Source organism: Sminthopsis crassicaudata, chromosome 6, assembly GCF_048593235.1.
Source record: "Sminthopsis crassicaudata isolate SCR6 chromosome 6, ASM4859323v1, whole genome shotgun sequence".
Taxonomy (NCBI): Eukaryota; Metazoa; Chordata; class Mammalia; order Dasyuromorphia; family Dasyuridae; genus Sminthopsis; species Sminthopsis crassicaudata.
The window spans coordinates 117,022,740-117,048,916 of NC_133622.1; the positions used below are offsets into that span (position 1 = coordinate 117,022,740).

Below are 26,177 nucleotides of genomic sequence, written 5' to 3' on the forward strand. Positions count from 1 at the left end.
TCTATAGATAGATAGGGTGTGTATATATCATATGTATGTGTTTCTTGACTTTATATAGATGTATAGATTTACAAAGAAACACCTCCTGTTCAAAATATTTAGTTCCCTGAGTTTATGTTTCAGGCTTAAGTAGAGAAATCCTTCATTTCTAAATCTTTTGTAGACATTAAAAGAAACATAGACCATTTCAAATAACCGCAGCTCTTCAGTTTCTAAAAAAAGTCAGGAGGTTGAGAAGTTAGATTGAAGTTTCCTGAATCTTGTAGAGCAATAAGTCGTTGAAGGAAAGGTCACGATCCCTGTGTTTTGTTTTAAGTAATATTAACCCAGTAATTCTAAACCTGCTTGTTCGTGAAATTATACAGGATTATAGTTTGCAAGTTCCAAGACAATGAAGCAAATCAAGATGAATTACACCTATGGTCCTCTCCTCGTCTGACATCTGAATAGAGAGTTCTGTTGTTTCAACCTGTTTTTTCAAAGCATCTAGACTGGACTCAGACACTTTTTTTTTTCTTTTAATATACAATGTAATTTCATAACAAATATAATTCATTCCGAAAAATTTGACGATCATCAATGGAAAGTTGGCTTTATTGGGCGGCGGGAATTTCGTTGGGTTTGGGTTTTTGCTTCTCTTGTCTTTTCAGCTCCAAAGGAGTAAGTAGTTTGAAGATCAGCTTTCTGGCTGGGAAGTGAGGAAAACAAACCCCGGTCTCTGCCTGTTTTTTTGTATCGAGGAAAAACTAAATTTTTATATTTGGATTGCTTTTATCTGTTTGAAACTACCTATTGGTTCCCTGGATGACTGACACTAAGGCTTCGCTCTGTGTCGAATTTCTCTGCCACTTAAAGAAAAAGTTCTTTTTTCTTTTTCTTTTCTGTTCTGTTCTGATCAACGCTCGATGTTCATTAACACTCTCTCTCTCTCTCTCTCTCTCTCTCTCTCTCTCTCTCTCTCTCTCTCTCTCTCTCTCTCTCTCTCTCTCTCTCTCTCTCTCTCTCTCTCTCCCTCCCTCCCTCCCTCCCTCCCTCTCTCCCTCCCTCCCTCCTTCTCTTTCTCTCCTTCATTCTCTTCCTCCTCCTCCTCTTTCTTGTGATTATGATTAGTATTATTCTCTCTTCTCTCTCTCTGAGCTGCAATCAATCTACATCCTAAATCACGCGGTGCTGGGGGCAAGTAGAGGCCCTTCGGACATGGGGTCACCTCCTTTCTTGTTGTTCTCTTGAGAGCAGTGGAGAGGAAAAGGAAAAGGAGTGGAAAGGAAAAGTCCACACGGGCGGACTTTGACATCTGCAGCCGCTGGGCTATTTATCTGGGCCTCCCTGAGAAGCTGCTTTGGTATCCATGATCAATGGGGGAGGGGGGGAGAAGGGAAGAAAACAGGGACCTTTACACCTCTTTAATGGCAGGAATGGTTTGGAAGGGAATACGTTTTAAAGGGATGGGAAGAGATGGCTATAGGGGGTCCGCGAGTAGGGGAGTGGAAGCTGATCATAAAAGCTTGGGAAGAAGGTGTAGAATAGAATATGGTAGCTTATCAGAGGAACTGGCATTTCATTTGCTCATTTGACAAACGTCTACTAATCTGCAAGATTGAACATACCCAGTGGAAGCTGGAGTTGACAGAAAGTTGTAACGTTCTTTTCTAGATTGTCGTGGATTGAAGGGTAGGGACTATCTGAAGCTTGGAATCCCCTTTCCTCATATGAGTACCCTTTTTTTGTAGCGGTCCTCCAAAAGAACCCTATTCCCTCCCCCTGCCCTGCCTTTACGTCCACTTCTCTACTGCAAGGAGAGAAAGAAAAGTTGGGTTACGGTATTGTGGGATTCCAGCTTCTCCCTCTCCCCACCACCTCCCTCTCCCCACCACCTCCCCTTCCACACACCTCTGGTCCTCTCTCCAGCCGTGACCACTGCCACCATCTCGGTTCCACTCAATCGATTTTTGCTGCATGTCGACACTTATTACCGGTGAGTGTAAGGGTATTTTCTCTCCCTCTCTAAGTCTCTTAATGATTTCTGAGCTAGTTGTGTATTAAAGTGCTTAAATGATCTATAGCATGAAAGTCAGCCTCCTCCTCTACCTGGGTTCAAAGATGGCAGGCAAGCCCAGGCGCCAGATAGCTAAATTCTTACTCATTCACCTCGGCCTCTCCTCCACCCCTCGCCGCCTCTAGTCCTAATCTGTGCAGTTCCTTCTCTTTACAACTTTTCGGAAAGAGAATAGTACTCAGTCTCTCTAACCTGTCAAAGGATCAAAGTTTTCCCAAGATCTTTCGCCCAACTTTTTGTCTTCTTTTGCTTTAAAACACAAACAAAACAAAATCCCTTATATTTACTCTACTTGAATTTTCCAAATTAGAGGTGGAATATTACCCACTTTTATGTCTGATTTGCTTACCAAATAGTACAGATTTCAGCTTGCTTGTGAGATGATTAAACACACATACCTCCACCCCTGGAAACCCACGTTAGAAAGTCTTGCTAGGTCACGATTTTTTAAAAGAGTCTCTGGATCCAAGATCTTTTTAGATTACGAGTCTAATTCACTGATTCGGTCTTTCTTGCCTTTACCACCACCTCCTCCTCCGGCTCAGACTCCCAGTTAAATCTGGGAACCCTTCAAGAAGTATGAAGGGATAAGGGTGGGAAAAAAAAAAAACTAATAGGGAAAAAGAAAGTGTTTTAAATCTCGGTTCTTAACAAAACCCTCATCAATTTAACGCCCTGAAGTTCAACTGACCTTTTTTTTTTTTTTTTTTTTTTTTTTTTTTTTGAGATGGGTCTATTAAAAGCAGCACGATCTTACAGGCTGGCCCCAAAGGGCCCCCCGAATGTGAATAAACAGTGCTGTCTGGCTGCCAATACACATCCTAATCCACCCGCACACTCTCGGTCCCCCTGCTCTCTCTCCGGGAGAGGAAATCTGGGGATTCACTTTGTAGTGCAGGTAGGATTGCTCCGGCTTTCTGGAACATTCGGGTTTTTTTAAGGGGATCAGAAAAATTATTCCTGTAATTACATCAGTGACATTTATGAATATAAACTACTATTGATTGACTTAAACAATCGGGAAGCTTCATCTAATACACAACTGTAAGTAAGAAAAGAGGATAACAAAAGGATAAAATACAAAGGGAAGAGGGTTTCTACTAGCAATTCTGTATGAGATTTTTTTAAAAGTTCTGTGTTCCTCTATAATGTCAGGTCTGGCAATTATAGTTTAACAGACTAAATGGTAATTCAAGACAGGCTTTTAAAAGGTAGTTTAAGTTGAAACACGTTTATAAGCACTGAATGAATTTACTTTTTTAAGAATAAAAGGGACTTGGAGGTGGAGGATAGGACATGTGCTCAATGACTCCAGGAAGAAAATATCCAAAAATCAGAGAGGTTTATTTATCCTCCCCACTCCTTTTCCCAAATAAACACAGACCCCTTATTGTTGTTCTCCTATCAGTAAAAGATAGAATTCAGAAGGCATTGTGTTTGGAAAAACTAACTTCAACTCACCTTTGTTCTAAGTATATTACGTGTTTCATTTAAATATTTATTTTAGATTCAGTTGGAAGATTTCAGACAGCAAGGAAGAAAGGAAATTTTCCATGGGAGGAGATAGTTGGTTATTACTCTGCTTTGTTGTGGTTTTTGTTGTTTTTTTTTCCCTACACTATGACTTCTGCCATGATAATTTGGGCATTTGGCCTTACAAAATGGCAGCTGTAGTTAAAGAGGAGTTAGATGATGTTATAGCTCTTTATGGGACTGTCCAGAAGAAGATTTATGTGTTCTTTTAAGCATGTAATGGGCATACATTAAGGATGATCACTTTGGGGAAGAGGGAATCCTAAATATGTAGGATTTACAGTAAGAAAGGACCAGCTTCTGGACAACGGGACATAGAATTTGAACCAGAAGAACTAGAAGAGCAAGAATCATTTTACAGAAAAAGAAACTGAGACCCAGGGAGAGTAAAGTCCAACCCGCCTACTCTTCTTTTGCCAACAGAATAAGCAAGACCTGGAGAGTTTTTCTTAAGTGATTTTTCTAAGGTCGTAGAAATAGTAAAGGGCACTACACTTTCCTAATCCTTTTTAATACTTCATTCTGTTGCCCCATCACCAAACAAACAAACAAAACAAAAAAAAAAAAAAAAAAAGAAAAAGAAAAAGAAAAAGAAAGAAAGAAAGAAAGAAAGAAAGAAAGAAAGAAAGAAAGAAAGAAAGAAAGAAAGAAAATCTTTAGAATAAAATCCTTCTATTCACCTAGCTTTAGGAAACTGAAAGGAAGGGCCTGTGCCTCCTCAGTGCAATGCTCATTCTCTGTTCACAGCCAGGATCAAAGTTTTTCCAGAGCCCGATAAATTGATGGCCGCATCTTAGTCACCAAATACAGAAGAGAGAGGGAGCAAGAAGTTTTTGAATTTTGTCTCTGTTTTATTTATATTGTCTCAGCAAGCCAAGTTTTGATTTTGGCATTTAAGTCAAGTCTCAGGGCCTGTCCATTTGATACCAGTTTTTTCATAGTTTTCTGGCTCCCATTCCCTCCCAGAAAAGAGACCATCTTCGTCGCAAGAATGACTCCTTCAAAGATAGCCGGACTCCATTCTCTTGGCTGCTCTCAATGTAGACTACCCCGAGTATTTTTAGCTGCTGACTTGGAGAAGGTGCGGGAGTGAAGGGTAGAGGGGACTGGGAGAACTAGGACTGGAAGGAGGCTGGGAGATGAGCAGCATCAGAGTTAAATCAAGGGGGATGCTTTGATCTGATAAGGCAAAGTCTGGTTTATCTGCTTCTCCAGAAACAATCCCCTTGTAAATGTTTGGCTTGACTTTGAGTCAGGGAGCTCCCCCTTCCAACTCAATCCCCTACGTCTCGTGGAAGGAGTGAACAGGGGGATTAGGAACGCTTCGGACCCAGAGCCCGCAGCGTTAAAAGTACACAAGCAGATGACTTCTTTACCTGACCACATCTCATTTAACTGCTAACGGTAAGATCTGGAAGGGGCCATGGAAGCCATCAAATCCAACTCTCTCTTTATACAAATGAAGAAATTGGCTTACAGAGAAAGTTAAAGAATTTGCCCACAGTCACACGGCTAGCAAGTGAATGAGGTAGGATTTAAATTCAGATTGCCTTGACTAATCCAGTGTCCTCTTCACAAAGGAGAGAGTGAAACAGGAACCCGAGGTTCCTTGTATAGAACTTCCTCTTCCTCCCCCCTCTTTCCAGGGGAGTAATTTTTGTTGTTGTTGTTGTTGGGGGGGAAGGGGTGGGGGCGCTGAATTAGAGAATCCATTCCCTCAGACTGTACTTCCAAAGAAAAGCCAGAAAGGGACCCCTATGTGTTTAATGACTAGTCCGGGAATATCCGGTGTACTCCCACTTCTTAATTTGTGGATTGCTATATATAAAATTGCACATAAAATCATATGGAAGGGGACGCCCCTATGCCACTCTCCTTGCCTTTCCTATCCCTTCTCCTTTCTCCAACCCGTAGTCCACAGCCTGGCAATCTTGACTGGCATCACTTCCCAGATTGCTCTTAAGGTTTTTGTGTCTCCTCCGGCAAAGCGCCCTCCACGCATACGCATTCCCAGCCACGCCTTCGGCCCTGGTCGCACGTGCTGGGCTCCCGGAGCCGCGGCAACTCAGCAGAGGATAGCTCGGCTCGCCAGACAAGCTGGCCGCTGCGCACGGTCCCTTGCTGGCGCGGTGAACTTTGGCGCTTCGTGGGCGGTCTTTGCTACTCCTGATGCGCCAGCGCTGCTGCGGCAGCTTCAGTAGTTTTTCAGGGCTCCAGAGGGCTTGGCTTCGGGTTCCTGGGGCTCTTGCTTCTCCATCTTCTGTTTCGTGGGAGCGCTTAGCTGCTCAGAGGCCAGATACAACCTTGGGGTCCTATACGGGCCCTGCTGACCCGGAGGGAGCTTGCACAGGGAACTCAGTCGCACCCAAACAGAGCTCTTCCTTCTCTCCTCTTCCGGCGTATTCAACCCTGATCAGAAAAGGCAGAAAAGCGTACCAAACTATTAAAGAGAAACCCAGTAGATAAGCTTAAAATCAGTTTCATGGGGGCAATTCAGTCCCCATTTATCTTCATTCACTCTCTCCCCTTCTGCTTCCCCCTTCCACCGCCCAGCCGACACACATATTAATGCATATATCTTGAATATCATTCCCCTCAGCCTCTCCTGCCTGTCTTACTCCCAAGTGTCTGCGCAGTTGAACATTAACTTCTCAGAACTATAGTGTAGGGTAAAACGTTACATATAAAAATGAATCATCTATCAGAATCTTGTGAAATGAATCTATAATTTAGGGATGTTCTGAACCCAGGCCCACCTAATTTCCTCCCCCAATATAGGGCTATTACTGGCTTACCCCTTTGCAAATAAGAGTTGAAGACTTTAAAGGAAGTGGGTCAATTAGCCAATCACTCGTTTTTGCCTATGAAGTTTTTCCTCTGTGAAGATTTGAATAATCTTCTTAGCAATGAATTGTAGTTGTCTTTGGTTGGTGGTTGGGTGGAGAAAAGGACAATAAGGAAAGAAAAAGTGTGAGTGTTGGAAGGAATGGGTAAATGCTATTAGTAGACATTCTTTGAAGGGCTAAAAATGAGAAAAGCAAAAGAAAGTCGAGACTTAAAACAATAACCATTTCTAAAACCACGGAAATGGAAGCATTGCCACTTCTGAGGATCAGAGACTGAATGAAAGGAGTCCACTTGTTATAAGAGAAGGACATCACAGGTGGTAGAAACCTAAGAAAGAGGTAGCTACTAAAACTAAAAAACACAAAGAACAACTGTGTGTGCGTGTGTGTGTGTGTCTACATTTGTGTATAAAATGTTTATTGGGGAAGATGGGATGGGAAGGAATGGGGAAGTGAAAGAAATAGGTGAGGTAAGGTGAAATGAAATGAGATGAGATGAGATGAGTGCAGAGTTATGTTGTATCAATCTTGGTGGGTTTTGGGGAAATCTGTGGGCTTGGGCAAGGCAATAATTTTCCCCTAGGGTGGGAACAGAATTAATTCCAATCACCCTACTTAAGGTTCTAAAAACAAACAAACAAACAAAAAAACCTCATAGTTTTGTGACAAGGCCTTCATGAATACAAGCTTCCCTAACTGAGCAGTTCTTTGATTTTTAACATATAAACTCTGACATTATTGTTCTTTAACAAGAAATAATAATTTTAAAAGGAAATGGAGTGCTTTCATATGTATGTCTTCAAGAACATACACGTGTAGGTATACGTGAAAGAACAGAAAAAAAGAAAATTCAAGGCACTGTCTTTTAGATTAAAAATGAGAAAGATCTAACTCTTGAGTAAACTCTGAAATTTTTTTTTAAAGCATACCTCTCATTTTTATCCATTTCTCTCTGAATCTAAAAAAAAAAAAAATCTTCTCTTGGAGGTGAGGTCTCCTTTTTCTTTTCAAGTTAATTTTGTGAAGATGCAGTGGGTACATGCCAAAGATATATCTCTCCATAGCCCTTCATTTAAAGACTTTATAAATAAAGTATTAGAACTGAAATGGGTCTTAGAGATCATCTAGTTCAACCTCTTCATTCGAGACTTGAGGGTGCTGAGATCCAGAGAATAATGTTTATCATCAGTCTTCCACAAATTCATCCAACATCCAGAAACAGCAAACCCAGCTTCAAACAAAAGATCAATAGTCTGAAAACTGGAAGGAGCCTCAGAAACTATCTTGTCCAGTCCCCTAATTTCACAGATAAGGAAATTAACTCTCAAAGAGGGTGACTTCTCCAAATATGTGTGAGAATTGGGATCTGAATTCAAGATACTCTAATTCAGAGTCAAGGCACTTTTCACTGTCCATTAAAGAGTCTGATTTTATTTCAGCACATAAACATTTTGTATTTAAAAAAACTAGCACTCCTCTTTCCAAGAATTTGGCCATTATGAATTAGTCAACCTCTCCTTATTAAGGGTACAGGTAGAAGCCATTAGAATGAGAGTTCGTTGAGGGAAGGAACTATATTTTTACTTTTCTTTATATCTCCAGTAGTTAGCACAAGGCTTGGCACATTAAACACTTTATAAATGATTGTTGTCTTAGGATATCTAAGGAATACAGACCAGAGGGATTAAGAACCAGAACTTTGAATCTGTAGTTTTGTGTAATAGGCATAGTTGTGTTACACTCTCTTTTTCTTGGGTATGTGTTATGGCTTGATCTTAGATCTGCTCAATGTCTACAACTCCAAATTTGTCTGTACACTCCATAAATGGTAACGATCATTTTTCAAGATACTTAAATGACTTGAGGTTTCCCAATAAGTATCTGTTTCTTAGGCAGTGTGTCCATATATTGTGTATTCTTGTCTTTGTAGTTTACAGATGACAGGGGGCAAGAAAGAGGCACCATCTAAGTGTTATCTGTGAGAGAATCCCTAAATGTGTGGTAAGAATCAGAAATGGATTTGGTCATCACCCTCAAGATAAATGTTTTGATTTTAAGGTAGGGTTTCTTAGTTGGTGCTGCTTTATCTGACATCAATATTGTAAGTTTTTAATTCTTTGATTATGAATTTAGCAAACAAATATATGCACACACATTCCCAAGATCCTTAAAATATGAAAAAATTATCTACCCCCAATTCCCATATCAACCCCCCCCCAAAAAGTAAATTTACTGAAATGTCATTATAGCAGTCTGGCTCCAGAGGGATAATTTGAACATCAGAACAAAGAGATAAACAGGAGGTGTGACTCACCCAGATTGTATCTCTCTTAGTTCCATAATTGGGCCAGTGAAATTTTGAAGGAAAAAGAGAGTGGGCATAGGGATAGAATGGGTGCTGGGGAAGGGGTGGGGATACAACAGATTTGATTTAAGCAGTCCTCTTTCAGGCAAATTACCATGTTATCTGACACCCTCTGTCTATTTGTGTCCAGGGTAACTGACAATTCAACCAAGAGGTCACAGACTCAAGAGCTCAGGAGTCTTCTGGCGACTAGAAACAAGTTTGACAAGAAAGGAATCTGGGTGGAGTACTATCAGGACTCAAAAATGGGAGAGGGAGCCAGCTGGCATAGTCTTATTGTAAGAGGCTCAAAGTGACTCTAGATTTCTCCAGAATTTGCACCAAACACTGTACCATTCACTAAATTTTCAGTTTAAAGACCTAGGACTGAGATTAACTATCAACATAGCCTCATGTAAGAGAACAACTCATCTGTCTCTTTACATCTCCATTTCCTTTTTTCTACTCCTCTCCTGCTTCAACTATTTTTTTCTTTCTTTTCTTCTTGCTTACTTCCTTCTTCAACACTCTGCCCCACCTGCATGTTTTTATGCTCTTTTAACATCTTTAACTCAACTCAAAATCTCCCTGATTCTTAATCTTCCTTTAGAATTAAGATTTCAGATTTGTTTTATGTATATTATTTTCCACACATGTGTCTTTGGTAGGCATTCAGGAGTCAAAAAGTTAGCTACCTGTGAATCATTCACACATATCATTCGGTGTTGATATTAAAAACAGATGGCATGTCAATTCCAATACTTGGAGAAAACAACATAGGAAAGTAAGTCTTTTCTGTGAATGGAACTCAGTCATTCCTCATAAAGGAGAATAGGAACAACTGAGTATGCCTAATGTTTTTACAAAGAAGCATGTGTGGAGACATAGGTGTTGGGGACAGAAGCAGCCTAAGAACTCATCCTTTTAAATCAGTCGTTATTTTAATAGAATACTCCTCTAAAGTACTAAACCAGAATCTTCATACTGATATATATATAGGTGACCCTGAATTAAAGTAGGGGATTCTTAACTTGGGTCCTATAATATTTTTAAAATATTTTGATAATTATATTTCAGCATAATTGCTTTCTTTTATAATCTTATGCATTTTACTTTATGCACTTTAAAAGATTATTCTGAAAAGGGATCTGTAAGCTTCACCAGACTACCGGTGGGTCCATGACAAGATAAAGGTAAAGAACTCCTGTTCTAAAGTTATTTCAGCAGAGTATAAGCTCTGACACTCTTACCAAGCTGGAGAAGCTTCAAATAATCGTCTGTTGTTTAAGAATCAAACTTAAGCTAAGTTCTAAGAAAAAGGTTGATTATCAGATGATGATTAATTTTGGATAGGTAAGACAACAATTTTTTGATCATATCAGTTTTGTCCAAGGATGTGAAACTATGCATATTTGTTATCTGATATATTTCAAGGAAAATTCAACCAAGAAAAATCCTTTATGGGACTTATTTCCTGAACTCCCTGTATCTCCATTTGTCTTCATCTTTTAGAAAGTTCTATTAACCACAGTTCTGACTTGAATTTGATTTAAAGACTTACATAAACTGATGGAAAGGGAAATTAGCAGAATGAAAATATTGTTTACAGTACCAGCTACATTGTTCCCATTATCAACTATGAATAAGAGCTCCTCTCAGCAATACAATGATTGAAGACAACTCCAAAGGAATAATGAAGGAAAATGTTATCTACAAACAAAGAAGGAACTAATGAAGTCTAAATACAGAGCAATGCATATTTTTACTTTCTTAATATTTTTATTTTGGGGGGGGTCTCCTTTTAATCTGTTTCTTTTTTCACAGAACAACTAATGTAAAAATAACCTATATAAAATTCTTGTCTTTTTTAGGAAGGGAAATGGGAGGGAGAGAGAAAAAATTTAATGAATATTTAAAATTATTTTTAAATGTAATTTTAAAAATAAAATATTATTTTGTAAAAAGAACTTGGTTTAAGGATAAAATTTCTGTGTACCCAATTTCTGTTGTTGATCCCTTCCTCCCTAGTTTCTTCTTTCCTGCCTTTCTTCCTTCCTTCTTCCTAATGCACAAAGGAGTATTAATTAGGTAAGTATTATTCTCAGTATTCTACAGGTGAGGGAACTGAGGCAACAAAGTCAAATGATTTTCCCAAAGTTAGTGGTAGAACAAAACACTCACTAGGGCCTAGTTCTTATAGCTCTACATTCAGTGCTCTTTCCACTGCATCATGATGAGACAATAATAAAAATAAAGAGCAAAACCAGAAATCAAGTAAAATTACCAAGTTTCTCCTGCTTCTTTTCCTTTTCCTTCTTCTTTTCTTCCACCTTCTTCTTCTCCCTTACAACCTTATCCACACTAAAGCAATATTAAGACATTTAACAAGGTTGTGAGGCTATCAGACTCTTTCTTTAGAAAAAATCATTTTTCTAAATGCAATGGAAGAAAGTTATCTTTCTGGCTATTTAATATGTGAAAATAGCTGAATTGATTAAAATAAACATTCCAGTTCTATAATTTTTACATTCTAGGATTAATTGGGGTTTTTAAAGTCAGGTTTATACTACATAATTTCTATCATTACTTGAAAATTTCAATTTCATTCTTTATGAAACACATTAAAACTCTATATGTATTGTATAAGACTGCTTGCCATCTAGGGGAGGGGGTGGAGGGAGGAAAGGGAAAAATCAGAACAGAACTGAGTGCAAGGGATAATGTTGTAAAAAAAATTACCCATGCATATGTACTGTCAAAAAAAAGTTATAATTATTTAAAAATCTACATGTATGATGCAATTATAACAAGATTTTTTAGAAACATTATTATAGGAAGTAGGGAATTTGGGGACTAAATCACTTTGGGGCCATTGCCAAATAAAGAATTTTTACCCATTTACTTTTTAGAAAAATAAGACCTATCTTGCTTTAGATTTACAATCATTACTCCTTTCAAGTATAGTTTACTCACCTTTGAACCTTACATGCATGATATCAATAATTTATCTACTTCAAAGTAGGTATCTTCCCAACTGCCACTGATGGAAAGATAAATGCAGGTGTAGATGAGATAAGGGGAGGGTCACAACTCTTCCCAAACCAGTGGCTTTCACAGCCATTGTTGAGTGAAGCAGCTTCTATGGACCAGTTAGGATCCCAATATACTAGCTCCCACAGGGAAAGCAAGCCAGCCTAACCAAAGCAGCAAATCACTCTGAAAGAGAGATGGGTGTGCCTCAGACAGGTTCAACCACTATCTTGACCATCATCTCTCTTCAGATCTGATGAATCTGGAAATAACCTAAGACCTGAACTCAAGTCTTTAGAATAGCGATGCTTCTAGACCAGTTTGAACATAATAAACTGATCTAATTTTTTCTCTGGAAATGACTTAAAGAAGAGGCATTACAACCTGCTCTTCCTCAGCACGAGACCTTTCTATTTGCCTTGCAACTGAAATCTACCATATGTTTTGTCTCACCATTAGAGTTTGAGCTCCTTGAGGTTAGAGGCCTTACTTTTCTTTTCTTTTTTTTTTTAATAATAGCCTTTTTATTTTCAAAATGCATGCAAAGATACTTTTCAGCATTCACCTTTGCAAAACCTTGTGTTCCAAATTTTCTGTCTCCCTTTTCTCCAAACCCCCATACAGCAAGCAGTCCAATATATATTAAACATGTATAATTCTTCTATACATATTTCCACATTTATCATGCTGCATAAGAAAAATCAGGCCAAAAAAGGGGAAAAAAGAAATAAAATAAAAAGCAAGTAACAAAAAGATAAAAATACTATGTTGTAATCCATATTTGGTCCCCATAGCCTTCTTTCTGGATGCAAATGGTTCTCCCGTTCACAAATCTAATAGAATTGGTCTGAATTACCCCATGGTTGAAAAGAACAGTGCTCATCAGAATTGATCATCACATAATCTTGTTGCTATGTACAGTGTTTTCTTGGTTCTTCTCCACTTAACATCAGTTCATGTAAGTCTCTCTAGACCTTTCTGAAATCAACCTGCTGATTGTTTCTTATATAACGATAATATTCCATAACATTCATATACCACAACTCCTTCAATTATTTCCTCAACTGATGGTCCTCCACTTCATTCCCAGTTCCTTGACACTACAAAAATAGCAACTACAAACATTTTTGCACATATGAGTCCTTTTCCATTTTTTTATGATCTCTTTGGAATGCAGAGCCAATAGAGACACTGATGGATCAAAGGTTATTCACAATTTGGTAGCCTTTGGGGCATAATTTCAAGTTGTTCCAGAATAGTTGGATCAGTTCACAACTCCACCAACAATGTTTTCACACACACCCTCCAACATTTATCATTATTATTTTCCTGTCATCTTAGCCAATCTGAGATCTTAAAGCACTTAAAGACACAGTGTCTTACTTATGCTAAGCTTAATAAATATTCTATCCATCCATCCATTCATTCATTTAAAATTTTATAGCATTTCTCCAATCACATTCTACCGATTGCTCTAGTCTAATACTTCTTAGGTTTTTTTGTTCTATAGAACATTTAGTTGCAGTATAATAAAGTACTTCTAAGCCATCTACTCTATATTCTTTTATTTGCTATCTGCCACCATAAACTGCATCAGAATGAATGGGGAGGAATGGGAAAATAGTGCTGCTTTTGATAAAACATCTCCACTGAAAGGATACTCAGTGGTTAAAAAAACAAACAAACAAAAAAAAAACTTTATTTTGAAAAACATTGCTCTAGTTCATTCCAATAATTTAGGCAGAACTCATCGGTAGATTTTATGGTAGCTGGATTAGACAGTGATTTCATTAATGAAGATTCTAGGCTTCAAGAAGATAAGAGGTTGGGAAGACAGATTGATGTGATGCTTCTGCTAAAGATATGCTGACCTTTGTCTTTAATCTGTTTCCCCAATCAGAAGATTTTACTCATACAACAACAATGATTTTTAAAAAGAGGTGGATCAACAGGACTTTTAAATTGACCATGAGATCTTCCTTGTTAAACCAAGTAATATTTGTATATAGGGCTTAGCCTATATACAAATACAGGTGCTTATAAATACTTATTTCCCTTCTTTCTTGTTATGGTCAGGGGCAGATTTCAAGGGCAGAGTATAAGAGGCACTTGGAGGCTTATTCTGCCTGAGCCTAATAAACTGAGCATAAAGGTATTGAGTAAGCTTCATTAACGAGGAAAAGCCTCCTCACTCTTGCTGATCATGCTCAAACTGTGCACTCTCAGTCATGTGACCAGGGGACTATAAGAAGGAGGTTGCAGAAGGTGGGGGAAGGGACTCAAGGGAACGCCAAGGGAACTCCCAGGGAACTGGAGGGAACTCAGTGGGAACTGGAGGGAACACCAAGGAAGAAAGATGGAAACTCTAGAAGGAAGGCTAGAGGGAACGTTAGGGAATACTATGTAAAGAGTTAGAATAAAGACCTGTTGCTGCATACTTGAGTGTCTTGGGTGTTCTGCGGTGGAACCTCTAAAGAGGTAGGTCTCTGATTGAGATAATCAGAGCTGGAGAAGTCCAAAGACTTGGTGAAGGTGAGAAACCAAGTTGACCACCGCTGAGGTGAGCAGCTGGGAGGTAACACTTTCTCATTGTTGAAACTTGTGCTTAAGAAAAAGGCAAAACCTAAACTCAGTTTTGTCTCCATGGACAATCTGACCATATAAGATATAATGGGGAAAATGTGCTTATTTCCTTCTTTTGAATTGCTCATGTTGTAGATCCTACAGGACTAAATGCATCAAACTCTATAATACCCCAAAGCTTATTTAGAGAAATTAAGTTTTGATAGTTTAAAACATCAGTAAGACTTTGGGGAAACTCTGTATATGAATATCCAATAAACTCAAATGATGTTATTGCATATGATTTCCTTTTCTTTCCTTCCTAGCTTGATCCTACTTTTCAAAATTGTAATCAAACTGTTTTCTGCTGGTATTTAGTTAATTAGCTAAATAAAAAATCATTATTAAGCAGTGTGTTTATGTGTGTGTGTGTATGTTTGTGCTCCCACATGCACATGTGTGCACTGGGATAGGAAATGGTAGAGCTTTAGCAATCAGATAATATTCAACATCCTATCATTAGAACTTCAAGTCAACAAAGTCTAGTCTTCAAGTCTATAAAGCCTACTATACTAAATACTATACAGTACTATATTGTAGTGTACTACAATATATTGTACTAAAGAAATCATTTTTTACTAATGTTCAACTCTTCATGACCCTGTTTGAGGCTGTCTTTGCAAAGATACTGGAGTGGTTGGCCTTTTAATTCTCTTGATAACTTTATAGATGAGGAAACTGAGGAAAACAAAATTAAGTGATTTGTCCAGGCTTACCCAGCTAGTAAATGTCTGAGATCAGATTTAAACTCAGGAAGATGAGTCTTTCTGACTCCAAGTCTGGTGCTCTGACCTCTGCACCACTTAGCTGTCAAGGAAAGAAATACAAGTAACTCTAATACATTATATAGCAATTGAAACTAAGTATAGTAAAACAAAATACTATGTAAGTTGTTGAGAAATAATTGCTTGTGCCTTGAGGCAAAATGGAAGGCCACATGTGGGTGAGGATTAGTAGAGGGGGGAAAAAAGGAAGGATAGATGAGAGAATACAAACAGCATCCAATATATCAGTGATGTGGGAGCTCAGTAATCCAGTCTTGTGCTAGTGTTCTCTCTATGGCAGAGCAATAGTTAAATTCTTGACTTGTATCTTTGACTTGATTCTGGATAAAAGGGAACAGTTGATTGTTTGAAGTACAAATTATTGAGTTACGTGGAGAAGTAGCCATTCCATGTTAGGAATACTGAATGTGTAAGAGTACAAATCAAGAATAAATAGTATCTTATGACCTAAAATTCTCCACAGAAAGCCAAAGCTGTTTCATTTTTGTTTGTTTGTTTTTACAAGACATGATTTCATTGATATAAAATCCTGGTACAGAATTTCCTTTGCCATTGCAGGCAGTACCTTCAGCTAGGTAGCTTTGAGTGTGGGTCAGAAAAGATTTGAGTTTAAATACCTACTTCAAATCTGACTCTGACTAGTTTTATGACTGAACAAGTCACTTAATTTCTTTTTGCTTTAGTTTCCTCTTTTGTAACATTGAAATAGTAATAATACCCCCAGGGGTGATCTAAAGACCAAATAACATAGTAATAAATCTCTTAGTTCAATATCTGGTGCATAGTAGGTATTTAATAAATGCTCATTCTTTCCCCTCACCTTTCATAATTTATAATTTTAGAGATTAAAAGTTAAACAACTTGTATAGAATCCCACAACTAATGAGTTGATATAAACTAGTAAGAAGACCTCTACTGGAGTACCTTCAGAATCTGAGCTGGACTCTTTGGATAATTTTAAACAATATTAATGAAGGCCTAGATGGTATGTCTTTTAAATATGTAGCTGGTCCAAAGATAGGCTATCAACTATTTTGCATAATAGAGCTAGAGTTAAGACTTTTCCAAGCTAGAATTGTCTAATAAGATGAAATATCATAAAGATAAATTCTGTGACCTACTATATACTTGGCTTAAAAAATAACTGATGTAACTAGAGGGAGGAAATCATTACTAGAAAATACTCTGTAAGCAAATGTCAATATCCTGGAGTCATAATGTATTGTAAGTTCAACATTGTGTGGGTTTTGGAAAAAAACACATTTGTGATGTTGGTCAGGTAAGACCTATAGTGTGACTTGTCAATTGAAAAAGCTATGACCATGAATAATCATGACATGGTTGTAGGAACTGGGGTATTTTAATCTGTAGAAGAGAAGGAATGAAAGTTCTTCCCAATAATGGGGAGAAGTTGCAGAAAGACAGATTTGAGCTCAAAGGAAGATTTGAGCTAAAAATTAAAGCCATGCAAAGTAGAACAGGCGAAATCAGAAGAGGTCATTGGATGAATATTTACTGCTGGTGTCATAGAGAAGATTTCTACTCAGTTATAGTTTAGATTCCATGAATTCTGAAGTTCTTTTCATTTCTGAAACTTTTGACTTGTGTGGGGGGGGGTGTTTAAAATTCCATATATTTGTGTAGAGGAGTTCAATTGATTTGGTTTTTAAAGGGTAGATAAGAATTCCAAAGAAAAAAAGTGTAGAAATTTTATTCCTTTGTCACCTATTGTTTGACAAGAGGCATTATCTGATCAAAAAAATCATTTCACTGATATCTCCCTTTTCACCATCATGCAATACAAATTCAATTAAATATACAAAACTTAGGCATATCTACTGTCTGCAAAACAAAGATTTTCCTATAACATTCTCCTATGACAATCTTTTCTTTTTTCCTCATATGACTAATTTCTCAATTTCAACTCATGAATGTCCTTTCTTATATATACACACTTATTTTAACCTCCTCACTCACACTCACACTCATACATTTCCTAATTAATTTAAAACAAACTTTTCCTTTTTCTTGATCCATCTCTTCAGTAATTTTTCCCCTAAATATATGGTTTATATCATAATATCATGCTATCATGTTCCATGCTATCATGATGAGTATTAATGATATATCCTATTTCAAGGAAATGGAAAAGCATTATAGGTCTTTGACAAGAACTAGTTCCATCAATTTCCAAAGCTCTTGAAAATACCCAAATGTTCCCTTCTGAATTTCCACAAAAGTTTTCATCTACTTCTTCCTCCTTTAAGGAAATGTACTTTTTGATCAACAACAGTATTTGAAAGAATGTTTTAAAAACATTTTTCAATTTGATTGTCTTCTCTTTTGTTCTCTTTTGTTCATTTACTCGTATTCCAATAATATTGTTTTATGCTGTTATTCATTGCAAAGCCTCATCTCAAGTAAACCAGTATAGTGAACACAACATGAGACATCTATTTGGTTACTCTGAATCACATATTACTGAGGGGAGAATCTGCCCTACTAATCATATAGCAACACTGACAGAGGACTAGTAGGAGGGAAAGAAGGAGGATTGAAATTTTATAACACTAATTCCCACAAATTTGTCAAACTTCCCCTATACACTTCTATTTTAGAAACCTATAACTGGTCCAGTTAATCAAGACAGTTAGCTGACACTGTGAATAGATAAAGCATGAGACTTGAAGTCAGAAAGACCTAAGTTTAAACTATGCTTCAGGTTATATAACTTTGAAAAAAATACTTAAGTCTCACTGATATAGATAGCTTCTTCATCTGTAAATTGGGCATCATGATAGTATCTCCATCACAGATTTGTAGTGAGGATCAAATGAGTTAACATGTGTAAAATTCCCTATAAACTCCAGCTACTATTATTAGTTTAATAATATAGAGGATTGTCAATAGATCATAATTCCAGAAGTGGAAGGAATCTTATTCACCTACTCCCATTAACCCTCATTTTACAGATGAGCAAACTGAGAGATTAACTGATTATTTTTAAATCACATAAAGTAGTTTCAGAGGAAGAAAATGAAGCCAGGTTCTCTGGCTTTCCATATACTAAAAATTGTAGTTTTAGCACATATAAGAAAATTGTGATAGTTAATCTTTGTGTGGGCATTCTTATAGAACTTTGAAAACGACGCATTGAAAAAATTCATCTTTATACCTCAGTTATTCTCATACTTCCTCACCATTAAATTCTCCTTTGTCACAAAGAAATTGTTGAGCAAAATTGAACAAAATAAATTTGCTTGGCATTATAGGCAACATTTCATATACATTACCTCCCACTTCTCATTGGAGAGAAAGAGGTGTGTTTTATTACCTGTTCACTGGAATTAAAATCATACACTATATGGTTTAGAAGTTTTCTCCCCTACTTTTCTCCCTATCTCTCCCTTAGCTTTTGAGAAAATGTTCTTTAATTTTCACTCTCAAGATAAAATCTTATTGCAAATAGTGTAATAGAAAGATTTCCCCAAAAAAGCATACTAAATGCTTTTTAACATATCTTATTGAATATATATTGCATACATACACATATATTCTATCAAGCTTTGAGTCACGTACTATGTAAACTCAATCATTCCTTCATTATGTGAAACTGTAAATGAATAACATGACTTGCTTTGAAATTCTAGATTTATTCATGCCACTTTAATGACTGTGTCCCTCAGATAAGCATAAATGAAACGAGTCAGTCCACGTGAATGTAAATGGAATAAAGTGGGGTGTTAAGGACCAATTTATATTTCAACACTTGATCAAAATGTGTTGGCCACTGATTTTCACATGGCTTTGGGTCTTCCTGCATGAGGAACAGTTATAGCAATTGGGAGCTCTTCTTTAAAATAAATAAATAAAGTTTTGCAGTAGTATAGGTACTAACTTTTTACTTTCCCAGTGGGTGGTCCAGCACAGACTTACCCAGTGGATGAGGCTATATGGAGAGTCTGCTTGGTCCTCCCTTAAGCTGAAATATTTAAAAGATTTTCTTCTGTGTAATTTAAGATGTATTCACAAGAAATATAGACTCATGTTTAATAATGAGCATCTTTGGATTTTTCATGTTAGAAAATTTGAAGGAATACTGAGCATATTCTATAGAAAAAAATTTGAACATTTATATATAAAATGTACAAAGAAAAAATCAATCCTAATTTCTTATTGATTATGCTTTATTACTATTATTTTATATTATTTAATTATGATTAGTGATTCTACTTTCCTTGACTATTCATTGTTGACTTTCTTTTCTTCTCTTTATCCCAATACTTGATATCTTCTTAATTTCTAAATCTACAGGAACATGTAAATGTAAAAAGTTGCTTTTCTGCACTCTCATTCCTTTCCTTTCCTTTTTTTTTTTTGTTAGTTACTGAGTATATAGGCAAGGTAGCTTTGTACATGTTGTGAGGAACAAAACTTAAATTAAAAATGCTGTTTTTGTCCTCAAAGAACTTATAGTCTGGCACTATGTAACCAGTGTCAGGTGAAATTTAGACTTTATTCTTTAGGCATTGAGCAACCACAGAAAGTTTTAAAAACAGAGAATGATGTGTTTGGAGAGACAGCATAAAATAGTGAAAAGAAAAAGTAAATTTGGAAGATCTGCAAGACCTTAGCTCCAGTCTTGGTTTTGCTCATCACTAAGTCTTGTTACTCTAGGCATCCTACTTCAATTCTCTGAGCAACAGTTTAATTATCTGCAAAATGAAAATAATATGTTGTTATTCTTTCCAGTGAAACAGATCCCCATTTGTTCATGCTTTTTATAAGTTGGTCTTGTCCATGTCCTCTCATAGAACTTCCATAAAAAGTTCATTTAACATGCTGGGACTTATACAATGTATATAAAGCATTCTATAACTGTAAAACATCACAATTCAAATGTCATTATTGTCAGAATTGCATTTTAAGAAAATTAATTTGACAGTAGCATATGAAGTCTATTGTAGTACTAGGTGATTCAAAATTGGGAATCCAATTAAGTTCTTCAGGAAAGAGGGAGAGGGCATGACTTAGAATACTGACAATGGAAATGGAAAGGGAATGATAGATTCAAAAGAATTTGGAGTGAGATGCAGTTGAACTTGGTGAAAGATAAAGAAGGAAGAGAAGTTAAATGTCATCCCAAGGTTTGTAACATCCCAAGATGTTATACAAAGGAAGAACTTTTTTTTACAGTGATAGAAAAGTCTATATTTGAGAGAATCAGATTGGAAAATACAAAAACATATATTTATTTTAAAATGTTTTATTAATAATAGCCTTTGTCTTTACATTAGTCATTTCCTATTACCCTCCAGACAAAACCCTCTCCTGTGATAAAGAAAAAGAATTAATTAAAAACATAATATTTTATTTTGGTAATCCCCTACTTCTTCATTGTAAGGAGTTATATTTTATTAAATTCTTTTCCAAGACCTCCACTGCTTTTATTATTAGTCAACTTTTTAAAAATGTTTTTTTTTAATTTGTATCTTTTGTCATTGTATTGTTGTTCTTGGTTCTGATTCTTGCATTCTGCTATCAATTTAGTGTGTATTTCTCCACACTTCTCAAAATTACTCATATTCATCCTTTTTTACTATACATGGACATTCCATTACTTTCATATAACAATAGGGTTAAGGTTTTTTTCAGCCATTCTCCAACCAGTGAGCACACTTTGCTATGATAAAGAATGCTTCTATGCTAAGTACACTTTAGTTTCCGTGTTCAACTTTCCCACATATATATTCAGTAATGGAATTGCTGAGTCAATGAATATGGAAAATTTAGCCACATTTTAGTAACCTATGGACAGTTTGGTGCTATAATGTAAATAGGAATTGTTATTTTCCTTCCGGGCCCCATTTTTGTGGCTAGGGCTTTTTCTTCCTAATTGCTCTCTTAGGCATGACTTTTTTTCTGCCGTCCCTCTCTTAGTGCTACCCCTCTGGCATGATTTAGTTTTCTTTCAAGTCAGTCAATAGAAATAAGCAATGGGAAAAGGAAGTCACCAAGCCCTAACTACCTGTTTCAAATCATTCCAGCCTTCCCATTGAAATATCCAAGATTTAGTTTCCTTTCTTTGTTCTGGGGAGTTGTAAAATTGAATCAATAATTCTATCATTTATAGCTCTGAGCCCCCAACTAAGAAAATTTGCCTCAGTGACTATATATCACAATTTAACAATCTATTTCTTTTCCTTTCTACCAATTTCTACTCAGTCATTTGTTTTCTCTTCCAACTGTATTTGAGTACTGAAACACAGGTTAGAAATATAGTGGTTAACCATATTTTTGCTTTAAAAAATAAGACTTTAAAGACACAGTGAATAGGAAAGCAAAATAAACTTTAAAGCACAGCAATAGATTTCTTGGGTAGAGATAGACTCTTCTGAGAAGAGAAAGGAAGAAATTGCCAGCTTTGAGTCTGGCTCTAAGCACAAGTTCAAAAAAATAGAATCCACCAAAACATTCATTGTAGTCAGAAAGTCCTATGATAGCAACTTCATTGTTTCAGATTCGCTCTTGCTTCTTTGGTTATTGATTTGTGCCACTGTTGTTCTCCTAATGTGCTACTGTTCTGCTTCTTGAATTCCTTTCCAGGGTACCTCCTCTTGTCCTTGTCTCTTGTTTCCATTTTTGTTCATGGGCTGTCCCAGGAATGTCCCTTTTTTACCTTGGAATTGGAGAGCTAGTTTGTCAACCAAAGTCTGATCTTAAACAATCACAATGATCATGGCAGCCCCCTCAGCATACGAAAGAGAGAGAATTGAGGATTCCTTATGTACCAGAGGACATTGGTCTTTAGCATGCTGTTACACTTGCTAAATTCTACATTTATAGTCAGCACTGTGGGCTTCGCAGCTCCATCACCAGGTTATATATGTTCCTGCCTTACCATAGCATTTCCAACATTATTTATGCCTATCTTTTTTCATCATTGTCAATTTGTATGGAGGCACATAAAACTTCAGAGCTAGTTTAATTTACATTTTTCCTAGTATTAATTATTTGGAGCACTTTTTCCTGTGGTCATTCTTAGTTCACAAAGCTTTAAAAAACTTTTTCATAACACTTACCTATTTGAAAATGGTTCTTAGTTTTATATGTTTATAATTCCTCCCAGGTTTTGAATATTAAAATTTTATTGGTGATGTTTAATGAAAAAAATTTTGCATTTCTTCTTTTATTTTCTAACTCTGTCTTATTTATCATACAAAAATTTTTAAATGTATACATAGTCAAAATGATTGATTTTGCCTTTTATAATTTTCTCAAATCCTTATTTCATTAGGATTTCTACCCTTAATCATCATGCTTGTGAAAAGTGCTTTTTCCTCCTCCTCCTTCTTCTCATTCTTCTTCTTCCTCTCCTTCTCCTCCTTCTCCTCCTTCTTCTCTTTCTCCCCCTCCTCCTCTTCCTCTTCCTCTTTCTCCTCTTCCTCTTCTTCCTCCTCTTCCTCCTCCTCCTTTTCCTCTTCCTCTTCCTTCTCCTCCTCTTCCCTGTCCTTCTTTTCCTCCTCCTCCTGTCTCTTTCCCTCTCTCTCTTTCTTCTCTCTCTTCCTCTCTGAGAAATAACTTTCTTTTATTTCAAATTCACTTTGGTAGATGGATAAGATTCTGGTCTAATGAAATAATATTGTGAACATCAGCCATTTAATTAGTGGTGTGGGGAATATATTGCCATTTTCAAATTCTCCTATTGATATGCTGGATTTTGATTATCTTTAATCATAGTTAGAATGGGTAATGACCTTTTGGGCAGCATTTAAAAGCCTGTTCTAGAGTTTCCTTTAGGAATCCACTCCTTTCAAAACATTAAATGTAGTCATACTGTTGCATCAAGAGGAGAATTCATCACTCCAACTAAAGCCTAGCTTACAAATTGGTATTTCCATTCTTCCAGACTCTAAGGCAGATAGAATTACTGGATTTAGTTAAGTTTGGAGATAGTTACATTGAAATATTCTTGAAAAGTTGGTGTTTTTGTGGATTTTGTTTAAATTACTGTTTCCTCTCTGTTTGTTTCAGACCCCCTGCTGGGCTGAAATGACATGGAGGATATAGAGTCATAACCTTTTATGCCTGTTTAGGACATTAAAATTAGATGATATGATTTGTTTGTGTCAAATATGATGAATATATTTGTTGCTGATGTATTTTCCTTAATTAAACTTATTGCTTAACTGCAATTCTGAAATTTAAATTACTAAAATGAAATGCTTTATCTGTAAGGAATAGAAGTGATGAGTAGATATAGGCTAAAGCTAACAAAAATAAATAATGATTAAGAGGTACTTAGACTGAAAAATAAGAAAAGGGTAGAGTGTTGGCTAGTTGATAGAATACATATCTTTCACTTGCTCCACTATCCTAGCTACCAGAGAGGCAACCTATTAAATGGGAACACACATACAAGAACATGAAGACTTTCTAGCTTTCTGCTCCCCAAACCTTGGACTTACATGTTTAGATTCATTCATCAGAATTAAGTCATTGTGTAGGAAGGTCTCTGTTAAAATGACAGTGTATTACACAGAAGAAATGAGACTATAAGTTCCTCTCCCTTGAAAAAGAATTCCCTCTCTATCTCTTCGTGTCTGTCTCTGTGTGTCTCTCTCTCACATATATACAAAAACACAATATATATACTTCTGTATGTAAATTTCCTTGATTCTTTTATATTATCTATCATCTATCTATATAGAAATAATACACACATATACATACCATACTACCTTTACATAAGGAGGCTCGGAGAATTAAGTTCAAAGAATGTCAAACTGTCTTGGATGACCAAACATAAGTACAATGCCATAGTATAAAATCCTGGTAAGAAAAAAAGAGAAGAGATCGTTAGCATGATGGCATTGGTAACCTAGAAGTGAGAAACTAGAGGGTCAGATCTGAAGACAGAATGACCTAAGTTTAAATCTAATCCGACAGGAATGCAGGGCTGGTTTAATATTAGGAAAACTATTAGTATAATTGACCATATTAATAATCAAATTAATAAAAACCATATGATCATCTCAATAGATGCAGAAAAAGCATTTGATAAAATCCAACATCCATTCCTACTAAAAACGCTTGAGAGTATAGGAATAAATGGACTATTCCTTAAAATAATAAGGAGCATATATTTAAAACCTTCAGTAAACATCATATGTAATGGCGATAAACTAGAACCTTTCCCTGTAAGATCAGGAGTGAAACAAGGTTGCCCACTATCACCATTACTTTTCAATATAGTACTAGAAACTCTAGCCTCAGCAATAAGAGCTGAGAAAGAGATTCAAGGAATTAGAGTAGGAAATGAGGAAATCAAATTATCACTCTTTGCAGATGACATGATGGTATACTTAGAGAACCCCAAAGACTCTGCTAAAAACTATTAGAAATAATTCAGAATTTTAGCAAAGTCGCAGGATACAAAATAAACCCACATAAATCCTCAGCATTTTTATACATTACCAACACAATCAAACAGCAAGAGATACAAAGAGAAATTCCATTCAAAATAATGGTGGATAGTATAAAATATTTGGGAATATATCTGCCAAAGGAGAGTCAGGAATTATATGAGCAAAATTACAAAACACTTGCCACAAAAATAAAGTCAGATTTAAATAATTGGAAAGACATTCAGTGCTCTTGGATAGGCCGTGCGAATATAATCAAGATGACAATACTCCCCAAACTAATCTATTTATTTAGTGCTATACCAATCAGACTCCCAAGAAACTATTTTAATGACCTAGAAAAAATAACAACAGAATTCATATGGAACAACAAAAGGTCGAGAATTTCAAGGGAAGTAATGAAAAAAAAAATTAAGTGAAGGTGGTCTAGCTGTACCTGATCTAGAACTGTATTATAAAGCAACAGTCACCAAAACCATTTGGTATTGGCTAAGAAATAGACTAGTTGATCAGTGGCATAGGTTAGGTTCACAGGGCAAGATAGTGAATAAAAATAGCAATCTAGTGTTTGACAAACCCAAAGATCCCAAATTTTGGGATAAGAATTCATTATTTGACAAAAACTGCTGGGAAAACTGGAAATTAGTATGGCAGAAACTAGGCATGGACCCACATTTAACACCACATACTAAGATTAGATCAAAATGGGTCCAAGATTTAGGCATAAAGAACGAAATCATAAATAAATTGGAGGAACAGGGGATGGTTTACCTCTCAGACTTGTGGAGGAGGAAGGAGTTTGTGTCCAAGGGAGAACTAGAGACCATTATTGATCACAAAATAGAACATTTTGATTACACCAAATTAAAAAGTTTCTGCACAAACAAAACTAATGCAAACAAGATTAGAAGGGAAGTAACAAATTGGGAAAAAATTTTTACAGTTAAAGGTTCTGATAAAGGCCTCATCTCCAAAATATACAGAGAATTGACTTTAATTTATAAGAAATCAAGCCATTCTCCAATTGATAAATGGTCAAAGGATATGAACAGACAATTTTCAGATGATGAAATTAAAACTATTTCCACTCATATGAAAAAGTGTTCCAAATCACTATTGATCAGAGAAATGCAGATTAAGACAACTCTGAGATATCATTACACACCTGTCAGATTGGTTAAGATGACAGGAACAAATAATGATGAATGTTGGAGGGGCTGTGGGAAAACTGGGACACTGATGCATTGTTGGTGGAGTTGTGAAAGAATCCAACCATTCTGGAGAGCAATCTGGAATTATGCCCAAAAAGTTATCAAAATGTGCATACCCTTTGACCCAGCCATACTACTACTGGGCTTATATCCCAAGGAAATACTAAAGAAGGGAAAGGGACCTGTATGTGCCAAAATGTTTGTGGCAGCCCTTTTCATAGTGGCTAGAAGCTGGAAGATTAATGGATGTCCATCAACTGGAGAATGGTTGGGTAAATTATGGTATATGAATAAATCTAATCCGAGACACTTTCTAGCAGTATGG

The 26,177-nt window shown here is 36.4% G+C and overlaps 1 long non-coding RNA gene across 1 annotated transcript in view; it reads right to left on the reverse strand.

Moving 5' to 3' along the window:
- Positions 1-4,419: 4,419 nt before the first annotated feature.
- Positions 4,420-26,177, reverse strand: part of LOC141546419 (uncharacterized) — a 30,141-nt gene continuing 8,383 nt past the window's right edge. The window contains exons 2-3 of the long non-coding RNA XR_012483299.1: positions 23,950-24,048; positions 4,420-5,998 (exon numbers count right to left, since the gene is read on the reverse strand). This is a non-coding gene — a long non-coding RNA (uncharacterized LOC141546419). The remainder of the gene's footprint in view (positions 5,999-23,949; positions 24,049-26,177) is intronic.